We start from the raw sequence: 13,146 nt of genomic DNA on the forward strand, positions 1-13,146 counted from the left end.
CGTGCTAGTGGACCGGTTCTAAGACACTACTGGTTTTCACCAGAGCCCGCCGCAAAGCGGGATGGTCTTGCTGCGGCGGTAGTGACCAGGTCGTATCCACTAGCAACGGCTCACCTCTCTGGCTGCTGAAGATAGGCGAGGTACAAGGGAGTAGGCAGAAGCAAAGTCGGACGTAGCAGAAGGTCGGGGGCAGGCGGCAAGGTTCGTAGTCAGGGGAGATAGCAGAAGTTCTGGTACACAGGCTTTAAACACACAAAACGCTTTCACTAGGCACAAGGGCAACAAGATCCGGCAAGGAAGTGCATGGGAGGAGGATAGATATAGTCAGGGACCAGGTGGAAGCCAATTAAGCTAATTGGGCCAGGCACCAATCATTGGTGCACTGGCCCTTTAAGTCTCAGGGAGCTGGCGCGCGCGCGCCCTAGAGAGCGGAGCCGCGCGCGCCAGCACATGACAGCAGGGGACGGGAACGGGTAAGTGACCTGGGATGCGATTCGCGAGCGGGCGCGTCCCGCTGTGCGAATCGCATCCCCAACGGCCATGACAGAGCAGCGCTCCCGGTCAGCGGGACTGACCGGGGAGCTGCAGGGAGAAAGACGCCGTGAGCGCTCCGGGGAGGAGCGGGGACCCGGAGCGCTAGGCGTAACAATAAGGATACACTGGCGAATGTCTCAATTTTAACATCAGTGTTGAGGGATAGCCAATGTCACTGTATACATCTACCACAGTAGTGCACCCATATTCCTGTATTGTATTATGGATGACATATATTGTCTCTAGAATGGTCATTACTGGAGGTCTCCGGGAAAGGTTATCGTCAGATTTGGCAACCCAATTTTTTACTGTGGAGTTCAAAGGGCACTTATCTTTGGTTGACATCTCTTCCAGAAATAAAAACGTCATCACCGTCCTGTCTCTTTTCCTGCTAACTCTGCTGCAGATTCTGCCAAATATATATATATATATATATATATATATATATATAGGTAGTGTATATACATATATATATATATATATATATATATATATATATATACATTTCTAATACCATTATGTTTACAGTATGTTTAGAACGCTGGGTTGTGGTGGCCAGAGACATGATGTCACACCCCTCCATTCATGTATATGTTGTTGAAATTCCGGGGGTGCTGCATGAAGATCCTGGGGGGGAGGGGGGTTTGGGGTTCCAGTAACGGGATCCCAGTTATCCGACATCTTATCCCCTATCCTTTAGATACTGGTTAAGATGTCTGTGGGTGTAGTACCCCATTAAGTTTTTTTTTTCACATTAATGAATTTTCTATTAGGAAAAAACTCATGAAACAAACAATAATACAAGTTATAATAATTATTTTATTATTATACTTATACTTTTTTACACAACTTTTTTTAAGTGATAACATTTTGTCTTTCTGCAGCCACCACTAGGGCCAGAAGGTAAATGCCCCAACAAATACAGGATTTCAAACTCAGTTTTAAAAAAATGTAACTTAAAACCAATAAAAAGAAAATTCCCTAGTTTTTTATTGGACTGAATACTGTGAGATGAATGGTTCAGTAAATTATGAATGGATTTCAGGTCAACCGTGGGACAAAATAGATTTTATGAAGTCATTATCTAAATGCCATAACTTGGGGACAAAGACTTGAATAGTTTTCAAAGCAAGAATGAAATGTCGGCCTGGGGTGTCTGGGCGCAGCAAAAAAACAAAACAAAATACTTTTCAATAAAAGGGATTTTCCCTAAACACCCTGCAGCTAAAGAACATTTGAATATTATAGATATTGTTTTCCTTCTCCCCACCCTTTTCATTCTTCTGGTCAGTATAAATAGATGATAGACCTAAACAGACGGATCAACCATCAAGAAACCGCAATAGGTATGTTCCATATCCATAGTTTTTTAATTAACTAGAAACATTGAAATGCGGTATCCTCTATGAAAGATAAACAGATCCTTTAAACATAATGGGAGGAATTTACTAAGACTGGTGTCTAATGTATTGGTCTTACGTTTAGTCTTAGGTATAAAAGTGCAGGATGTAATACATTTGTTTGGTAACTAGATTTTATTTTTTTTGCACCAGTTTAATAAATCCCCCTAAATGTATTTCCATCTTGGCGGCTGTTTTATAGAACTATGCACAGACAGTGAGGGGGATAGAATCATTTAATTAACACAATATTTAAAATGATAATGTCATTATTTTATAATGTTAGATTTTATAATGTTAGATTTTATAATGTTAGATTTTATAATGCATTTCAGCTATAAGTATTTATGTACTTATATATTATTTTTTTCAAATAGCAGATTCCTGAGAATAAAAATATTTTTTATTGTGTTTGTTTTCTATTTATAATTTATTATTTGAAAATTGTGATTATTGTCTTGTACATATTGTCCATAGAAAGTTAAGCCCCCCTTACTTGTCATTTCTAATTTAATGTTATTTTTTATTTTGTAATGATATATTCTTATTGTTTATGTGGAGGATTAGAAAAATATCAACTTTATTACGATTTACTTTACATTTTATTCATAATTCATTGAATGGGGATGTTGCAGGTAAAAACCAAACATGGCCATAGGGAGAAGTCTTTTCTTTCTGCAGCTCGGGATATTTGGTACGTGTAGTCCACCTTGTACATAACGTTCATAGCCCTAGGGCTGGTTACTGTCATTATGCTTGTAAATTAATTCAATGCTGAAGAAACTATTTATTTTTTCTTATAGCTTATCTGTCTACAGAAGTAGAAGCTCAAAATGCACTTCCAGATCTTTCACTTCTTCCAAATCGTAAGTAATATAAAAAAATAAAAAAAATAAAAAAATAATTGGCAGACTAACCATATATAATTATCTCTTTGACTATATGCATGACTATATACCTGATTAGAACCTTTGACTATATATATCACTATCCCGATGACTATATATATATATATATATGTATATATATATATATATATATATATATATAGGACCTATGACTATATAAATGACTAAACCAAAAAATACTGTAGAAATAAATATACCCATGGCTACTATGTGACGGGACTATAACCTATGGCTAACATATGTTTTAACAAGACCAATAAATGATTATAATTCCATGTTTATAACATATGACCATATGCAACCATACCCTACACCTACATCCCTGCTATAAGACACAGATCCATATATATAGGACATAATGAATTTATTTATTATGTAATGAAATAACAATATTTGCGTATGGTTACGTACATGACTATAAGCTTTGGTTACATAATAACTAATATACATATATAACTTTATCCTATGATTACAGACATGACTCTGAGATATTATACTGTTTATATTTCACTGTTTTAGATTATGGTTTCTTATGTATATAGTATCTGGGCCCAATGTTTGTAGTACCAGGATTGTGTGTTAATGAGGATCAAAATTTTCAGGAGCAACATGGAGCTCCAATCACATTCAATGCCTTAAAGTGCCGTCTAGTGGTAGAATGCCAGTTCAACTGCTTTATTTTATTAGTATATTTTTTTTAACTGTGCAAAGCCGTCATTATTGAACTGAAATAGTGTCTGGATTAGGGTGCATTCACACCACGATTCCATTATGCGATGACCAGATCCGGCTGGAAGATGTGAAAACCTGGCGCTCCCTTATCCCACCCGAACCTGGCCCTCATCTCATTCATTTGAAGGAGCCTACCGGAGTCAGATAGTGACTCTGATCGGCTCATTTTTGTCTGGTTTTCAGTTTTGTGACCAGACTGAAAATCGTAGTATACCATGGTTTACAGTCCGGTCACAAAACCGGATACTGAGAGGTCAACTCATTCAAATGAAAGAGATGCGCGCCGAGTCTGACGGGATCTGGCCGGGATACGGGAGCTCCCTGTTTTCACAACTTTTAGCCGAATCCGGTCACTGTATGTAAGAATCGTGGTGTGAATTCACACTTACTTACAATTTATCTTCCAATTTTACACTATTGATCCACCACCGACCCCAGACTTGTCTCCTACATTTAGATCAGTGGTCTCAAACTGTGGCCCTCCAGATGGTGCAAAACTTCAACTCCCAGCATGCCCGGACAGCCGTTGGAGGGCCACAGTCTGAGACCACTGATTTAGACAAAGGACGACTAGGAATCTTTCTGTATAATTTGGGACTTTACTTCTAAAATGCATGACATTTTCTGAAAATATCTTATTTTATCTCACTATTATTGTTTGCATATTTGTGTCCTTATAGTTGAGTGCCTTGGTCAATATAAAATTCTTCGCATAAAGCGTACGTGCTACAACAATTGCGACAACCTCAACAGCACAACAGAAGTCTGTGTAAAGCCTTACATCTATGGATGTGATTGTATGGACGGTTATGTCTTCCAGTCGGCAACCTCCAATGTCTGTGTTCCGGTGTCCAGTTGCAATGTCCTTTGCCCTCCAAACATGCATTTTGACCCCTGTATCACATCATACCGGAAAACCTGCGCCACTAGGAATAAACCACCAGTACTAATCAAACCCTGCCAGCCCCGATGTGTCTGTAATAATGGGTATATTCTGTCTAATGCTCCGGTCCCAGTATGTATAACGTTTATACAATGCTTGAAGCTCACTCCAGTAGAATCACTTGATACCGCTGCAGTCTCAAAGTTCTGAGATTATATTTCTGGTCATCTCAATAGTCGGTGACTTTGATGTTCCTGTTGGCGTCAAAACTCACAAAATGAATAACTTTGCATAACTGGTTTCTTGGTGTGGTGGTGGTGGTGAGTAGGACATTATAACCATAGATAGTCCTGGAGGTCAATCATAGACATGAACATTGTAGTATGAAAGGAGTACTTCGGTGGAAAACAATATATTTTCATATCCAGATAGTTAAACTGATTTGTAAATTATTTCTATTAAAAAATCTTAATCCTTCCTGTACTTGTGTAGTTCTTTCCAGTCTGACCACATTGCTCTCTGCTGACACCTCTGTCCATGTTATGAACTGTCCATAGTACAAGCAAATCCCCATAGCAAATCTATCCTGCTTGGGACAGTTCCTGACATGGACAGAGGTGTCAGCAGAGAGCACTGTGGTCAGACTGGAAAGAACTGCACAACTTCCCCTGGAGCATAGATAGATATGAGATAGATAGAAATGAGATAGATAGACAGATATGAGATGTCTATCAGTCTGGATTCTAGGAGCAGCCGTAGTCTTCAATAGAGTTATCAGGCATTAAAGGGGTACTCCACTGCTCAGCGTTTGCATGGCGTCATAAGGAGTACCCCTTTAATGTTTAGAAACTAGTAATGTTTCAAGGCTATGTCCAGGATAAGACAAAATGGCTATTTCCTGCCAAAGGTTGTGTGTGGTATTGACTTCAGTGGAACTGAATGGCATTACCACACACAGACTGTGCACAGGAGTGGCGCTGTTTCTGGAATATAGCAGCAATGTTCTTCCTAACCTGGAGAACCCCTTTATATCAAGGTCAGTCAGCTCACGGGAAAGCAGCTCAGAGGCAGGACGTAGGGACGGAGGGTATTCTTGTTTCCATCTGTAAATGTCATTCTGATCATATTGTCAAAAATACTTGTATTGGGAGAAACCTATAAATCAGTCTGATAATAGGAGATGAAGGTCATTATACGTCCATCACTGGATACGTCAGGATATTATAATACAAGATCCTTATAGACGAGCACTTTGTATGGACACTGAACTTGAGATCTTCATGCTCGTGTCTTGTTTTGTTCCAACAATTGTTTCATTTTCTGATAATTTGTGGTTTTACTTTGTTTACTCAACTCTTTTGCTTTTGATGCCAACAAAATAAAAATATATTTACCCTAAATGTTGAATTTGTTCCTTTATTTGGGATTTCCACTATTGTGGATATTCCAGTAAAGGCCATCATGGCCCATGGACAAATGTGGTGTAATGTTCATAGGTCTATTAGGGAGATACAATAAGCCACCCCATTAAGGACTTTGATCAGAATGTTGGGGGGGGGGAGGGGTCCATCACATGACCAGATCAGGTTTGCATCCACAAGGAGTAAACACTAAAGGTTTATATTGAACCCCCCCCCCCCTTTGGCCGCACAAAGACATGATATAAGTCTTTATGTAGTCTTTTTCTTTTTTATCTGGTCTAGACCGCCCGAAGAAATGATCGGCTCCTCATATTGTCATCAGATCCTTATTCTAAATATGTGAACAATAAATCATAAAACCCTGTCACATACTGGACATACATCCACACCAGACCCCCATCAGCATAACCCCTATACATCTATACCAGACCCCCCTCAACATGTCCCCATACATCCACATAAGCCCCCAATCAGCATGACCCCCATACGTCCACACCAGCCCCCCATGAGCATGTTGTCTATACATTAACACCAGCCCCCATGAGCATGTCTCCATACACCCAAACCAGCCTACCATCAGCATATCCGCCCATACATACACACCAATCCCACATTAGCATGTCCCTCATATATCCACACCAGCCCCCATGAGCATGTCCCCCATACATCCACACCAGCCCCCCCACCACCATGTCCCCTATACATCCACACCAGCCCCCCCACCACCATGTCCCCTATACATCCACACCAGCCCCCCCACCACCATGTCCCCTATACATCCACACCAGCCCCCCCACCACCATGTACCCCATACATCCACACCAGCCCCCCCACCACCATGTCCCCTATACATCCACACCAGCCCCCCCACCACCATGTCCCCCATACATCCACACTAGCCCCCCACCACCATGTCCCCTATACATCCACACCAGCCCCCCACCACCATGTGCTTCATACATCCACACCAGCCCCCCCACCACCATGTCCCCCATACATCCACACTAGCCCCCCACCACCATGTCCCCTATACATCCACACCAGACCCCCACCACCATGTGCTCCATACATCCACACCAGCCCACCACCACCATGTACCCCATACATCCACACCAGCCCCCCACCACCATGTGCTCCATACATCCAAACCAGCCCCCCACCACCATGTGCTCCATACATCCACACCAGCCCCCCACCACCATGTGCTCCATACATCCACACCAGCCCCCCACCACCTTGTCCCCCATACATCCACATCAGCCCACCAACACCGTGTCCCCCATACATCCACACCAGCACGCCACCACCATGTCCCCCCATATATCTACACCAGCCCCCCACCACCATGTCCCCCATACATCCACACTAGCCCCCCCCCCACCATGTCCCCCATACATCCACAGTAGGCCCCTCACCACTATGACCCCCTTACTTCCACACCAGCCCCCCACTACCATGTGCCCCATACATCCCCACCAGCACTACCATCAGCATATCCCACATACATCCACACCTACCCCTCATTGGCATGTCCCCATACATCCATACCACCACCACCATGTCCCCCATACATCCACCCCAGGCCCCCATGAGCATGTCCCCATACATCCCCACCAGCACTACCATCAGCATATCCCCATACATCCACACCAACCCCTCATTAGCATGCCCCCCATATATCCACACCAGCCCCCCACCACCATGTACCCCATACATCCACACCAGTCCCCCACCACCATGTGCTTCATACATCCACACCAGCCCTACCATCAGCATATCCCCCATACATCCACACCAGCCCTACCATCAGCATATCCCCCATACTTCCACACCCACCCTTCCATCAGCATATCCCCCATACATCCACACCAGCCCTACCATCAGCATATCCCCCATACTTCCACACCAGCCCTACCATCAGCATATCCCCCATACATCCACACCAGCCCTACCATCAGCATATCCCCCATACATCCACACCAGCCCCCCCCACCGTGTTCCCCATACCTCCACACAGTAGCCCCCCATCATTATGTCCTCCCTCAGCATTTAACAAAATGATATCGGTCTCTGGTAGATTCAGATACAGTATACACTAGAGAAGAAGGGACAGGGAGCTTCTCCTCTCCGTGTATCTTGTGTGCCTGGCCCCTCTTCTCTATCCACATGTAATGACATTGCAGTAAGGAGACAGGAGGCGGACCCATAGGTTCCAGGGGCGGAGCCAGAGCACAGGTTTGTGCAGTGTTTCCCAACCAGTGTGCAACCAGCTGTCTCAAAAATACAACTCCCAGCATGAATTTTTACAATGATTTTGGAATATCATGGTTGATACACGGTAGTACTGCACCGGCACTGCAAATAAAATGTAATGTGTGAAGCCTAACGATAGGCAAATATTTCACTTACCTCCTCAACAAGTATTCCTTTTTCAGCATGTGAAAATCTTCTTTTAACTTTATTGTCTTTTTTTGGCAGGTGTGTTCTCACTCACAACTTTATTGGAATTGGATTCTGATGTTTCAGACCTATCTTCTTCGGAGGGTAGCCTCTTGAGAGGGACAAGTTATTTTGCCTCATATCTGAAGGCAGCGTCGGGGGAACAACTGCAAGGAATCCAGAGGTATTGGCCTTTTGGAATGCCGGTCTTCAAAGGTCTAGGATCAGTAGGTTGTTGCCCACTGTAGGTTTTCTGTAAACCTTAATATCCAGCCCTACTCTCAGATTTTGACTGAGAAACACATCTAGTAAACAGAAACTGCCCTCATGAATCTCATGGGTAAACCTCAATCCAAGAAAATTTTAGAACATTTAGATCTCTCACACTCTTTTTGCAGTGGTCGGGTATTTGTCAATTACCACCTAAATTGTCAAAAAATTTTTGCACAAGCACACACATTTTTGCACATCCTCAAGCCAGCCCAGGCCACATTTGTCTTCATCTAAGCTATTTTGCCATTCACGAAGAACGTTTACCTCCTTGATAAATAGGGGGGAGAACACATGACGCACTCACTGGAAAATGGGGGTGAAGACAACTTGATTGACACTGACACATTCCCCCAATATTCCCTGAACACATCTCCCCGACAAACCTACAAACCTGCTCCACTAGGAAGCAAACACCGAAACTCACAAAATGAACAACTTTGCATAATTGGTTTCTTGGTGGTGAGTAGGACAATAAACCATAGATAGTCCTGGGGTTCAGTCATAGACATTGACATAGAGACTGTAGTGTTACAGCATGTGACATTGACCTTTAATTGTCTTAATTAGTTCACATATGAAAGGTGTAGGCTCCAAACTTTGCATAAGTTTAAAGATATGCCCGTACTTAAAGGAGAACTCCAGCCAAAATTAACATATCTCCTATCCACCGAACGGGGCATAAGTAACTGATCGCTAGGGTAATGACCGATGTGACCCCCAATTTCCGTAACAGGACCCTGGCTGTCAGTGAAGGAGCGTGTGTTGTCTACCGGTAGATGGCACATGCTCCATTCATTTCTATGGGAGCCCCGATGATGCCTCAGTACTGTACTGGGGTCTTTTCTATAGAAATGAATGGAGCACGCTACTCACTGAAAGCAAGGTCATATCTAGCTTCTTATTCCCTAACCTGTGGATAGATATAAGATAGATAGACAGATAGATAGATATGAGCTAGATAGATAGATATGAGATAGATAGATAGATGATAGATAGATATGAGATAGATAGATATGAGATAGATAGATAGATAGATATGAGATAGATGGATAGATGATAGATAGATATGAGATAGATAGATAGATATGAGATAGATTGATAGATATGATATAGATAGATATTAGATAGATATGAGATAGATAGCCATGAGATAGATAAATAGATGATAGATAGATATGAGATAGATAGATAGATATGAGATAGATTGATAGATATGATATAGATAGATATTAGATAGATATGAGATAGATAGACATGAGATAGATAAATAGATGATAGATAGATATGAGATAGATAGATAGATAGGAGTTAGATAGATAGATATGAGATAGATAGATATGAGATAGATAGATAGATATGAGATAGATAGATAGATATGAGCTAGATAGATATTAGATATATATGAGACGATAGATAGATATGATATAGATAGATAGATAGATAGATATGATATAGATAGATACATAGACATGAGATAAATTAATAGATCTACGGATATGTTGGGATGTTATACACAAGATTCTTTCCGGTACATTATAGAAAGGCCCTCTGTATAAAGATCTGGATTACTTTACACACGTATTTTGTTTCCTTTCCTTATTTGCGCTTTCCCTTTGTTTACCCAATTTTTTTTCTTTTGCATTCGTATTTCAAAGGCAACAAATATAAAAAAAAGCAGGGTTGTTGTTTTTTTGTGTATCTGGGACATCCCATTAAGTTTATTAAATATCAGATGATGATCTTTATTATTTCCTATTACAACACTAGACAGGAATATTGCAGTATGAGGACAAACAATACTTAAAATATGTGACTCATCCCGAATCGCTCACCAGGGAGGAAACAAGTCCTTCCTTAAGATTTATGCAAAAGGTGTCCTAGATCCTCCAATGATTGGTCCTTTATAAGACACCTTGGTGAGATGTCACAGCAGAGCGGAGGAACCACCAGTCAGGTATCACTGGACTCTTCTTATTGTCTCCTCATTCTTAGTAGGTCCCCGGTGTCCTGTCCCTGCCGGTGAGACCTGATGGTTACAGAGATTGTAGACTGCAGTTCTTCTTCTTCTATCTATTCTTTCTTCTCTTCTCCTCCTCTTCTTCTTGCTCCACCACAGTGTGTAAAAGCTTCGTCCTGCCACCCTTCAAGGAATCCAAGAAACATCGTCAAGATGTCACCCGAATCTACCCGGAGACCTGGAGTCTGTTAACCACTGGGTAAGACCATTGCCTGCAAGCAGCATCTTTGCGAAAAAGTGGTTGAAACCAAAGCCACCAGGAACAGGGAGAGGTCATTCTTCATGAACATGGCTAGTGAACAGTTGTATCCATTGGCCATGAACTGGGATACATGGTTCTCGCCCCACCAGGACCTGAGACTAAACCTCCTGCTTAGGATCCTTCTGAAGAATCCAAAGGTGATGAGCCCCAACCCAAAATGGCCTGTGCCTGGTCCAGAAATCCATCACACCAATGTGAAGAACCAATGTCTAAGATTTCTGCCTCCGAACACCCATAAGATGATGCATCAGTGGCTCTGGCAATGCCCAAGGACCAATCAGTTGTGAACCCACATCAGATACCAGGAAGGCCCAGACCAGCCTATCATCCCAGTCTGGTTGTTTGGATAAGGTATGCCTCCAGCAAGTAGCTCTAGGACTGCCTCTGTTGGCAGATGCCCATCTGAGATGACCAGCCTCCCGGTGAGCCCATCTGAGAACAGAGGAGAATGTAGTTCAGAGGTCCTAAGAATGGGTGGACCAGGAATACCCAAAGCCAATAGATTTCTACCTATCCTGGTGGCAGGCTACAGCCTTCAAATTCAAGAAGACTCTACAACTGGGAGAGGTAGTAAGGTATTTCCCAATGCGTGGACCCCATGGATGGTGGGCAGTCAGGATTAACCAACTGGAGCTACCAACATCAAGCACCTCGTCTGAGGAGTAGGAGGACAATACTACCCAATCTGTGTGAGCCCTGAAAAAACCCTGGCTCTTCTTTCCTCTTTTCATGTATTCTTTCACTTATTTCCTTATTTCTCCCTCTCCTCCTCCCTCTTCTTCTTCTTTCTATTATTTATACCCTCTTCCCCTTCTCCCTCTTCTTCTTCCTATTATTTCTTCTCCCCCTCCTCCCTCTTCTTCTTTCTATTATTTATCCCCTCTCCTCTTCCTCCTTCTCCCTCTTCTTCATATTTCTCCTCCTCCCTTCTCCTCTTCCTCCTTCTCCTCCTCCCTCTTCTTCTTATTTCTCATCCTCCCCTCTCCTCTTCCTACTTCTCCTCCTCCCTCTTCTTCTTATTTCTCCTCCTCCCCTCTCCTCTTACTTCTTCTCCTCCCTCTTCTTCTTATTTCTCCTCCTCCCCTCTCTTCTTCCTCCTTCTCCTCCCCCCTCTTCTTCTTATTTCTCCTCCTCCCCTCTCCTCTTCCTACTTCTCCTCCTCCATTTTCTTCTTATTTCTCCTCCTCCCCTCTCCTCTTACTTCTTCTCCTCCCTCTTCTTCTTATTTCTCCTCCTCCCCTCTCTACTTCCTCCTACTCCTCCTTCCTCTTCTTCTTATTTCTCCTCCTCCCCTCTCCTCTTCCTACTTCTCCTCCTCCCTCTTCTTCTTATTTCTCCTCCTCCCCTCTCCTCTTCCTACTTCTCCTCCTCCCTCTTCTTCTTATTTCTCCTCCTCCCCTCTCCTTTTCCTACTTCTCCTCCTCCCTCTTCTTCTTATTTCTCCTCCTCCCTTCTCCTCTTACTTCTTCTCCTCCCTCTTCTTCTTATTTCTCCTCCTCCCCTCTCTTCTTCCTCCTTCTCCTCCTCCCTCTTCTTCTTATTTCTCCTCCTCCCTTCTGCTCTTCCTCCTTCTTCTCCCTCTTCTACTTCTCCTCCTATTCTCTTCTTCTTTTCCTCCTATTTCATTATTCCTTGTCCTTCTCCTTCTTGCTCTAGATAATAATATGTAAATCTTTCATTCTCCTTTCTTCCCCATCAGTCTCTGTTTAAACTTTAGGGAACAAATCAAAGATGTCTCCTTCTCGTAAACTCCTTGGACTTGTCCTAGCAGGTGAGACACATAATACTCAGAATATATAAGTGACTTCTCTCTCAGATCTCTCACTGACGCTCCAGTGTATAGTGTAATATGCATCAGATTTACTTTCCTTGTATTTACGACTTTTTTCTGGTCATTTTTAGTATATTTTGTGTCTCTGATCGGCATGAGCAGTGTTTCTGCTGAAAGTAAGTCCTCACTACTTAAAATTCTTACTATTTATATTATATTTGCACTATATCTATTTAGATAGGAAATTGTATCATTCTAGAATGGCCATAGATTATATAGTTTTTCTATTTCATATTGTTTTATTGTTTTCTCTAAATTAGATAAAAAAAATAGCTGGATAAATGCATCTGTTTATTTTCTTCTTTAATTATAAAAGAAAAAGAATGAAAGTTTGTCCGAGGCCCTTTAACTGTGAAAGGGTGCAGAGTGTACATGTACGCCCCTGTGTCCACCATAAGACTTTGATGTGAGCTCAGGAGGCAGTCAGGACTCGACAATAATGCTGG

This window comes from Hyla sarda, chromosome 10 (assembly GCF_029499605.1).
Source record: "Hyla sarda isolate aHylSar1 chromosome 10, aHylSar1.hap1, whole genome shotgun sequence".
Classification (NCBI taxonomy): domain Eukaryota; kingdom Metazoa; phylum Chordata; class Amphibia; order Anura; family Hylidae; genus Hyla; species Hyla sarda.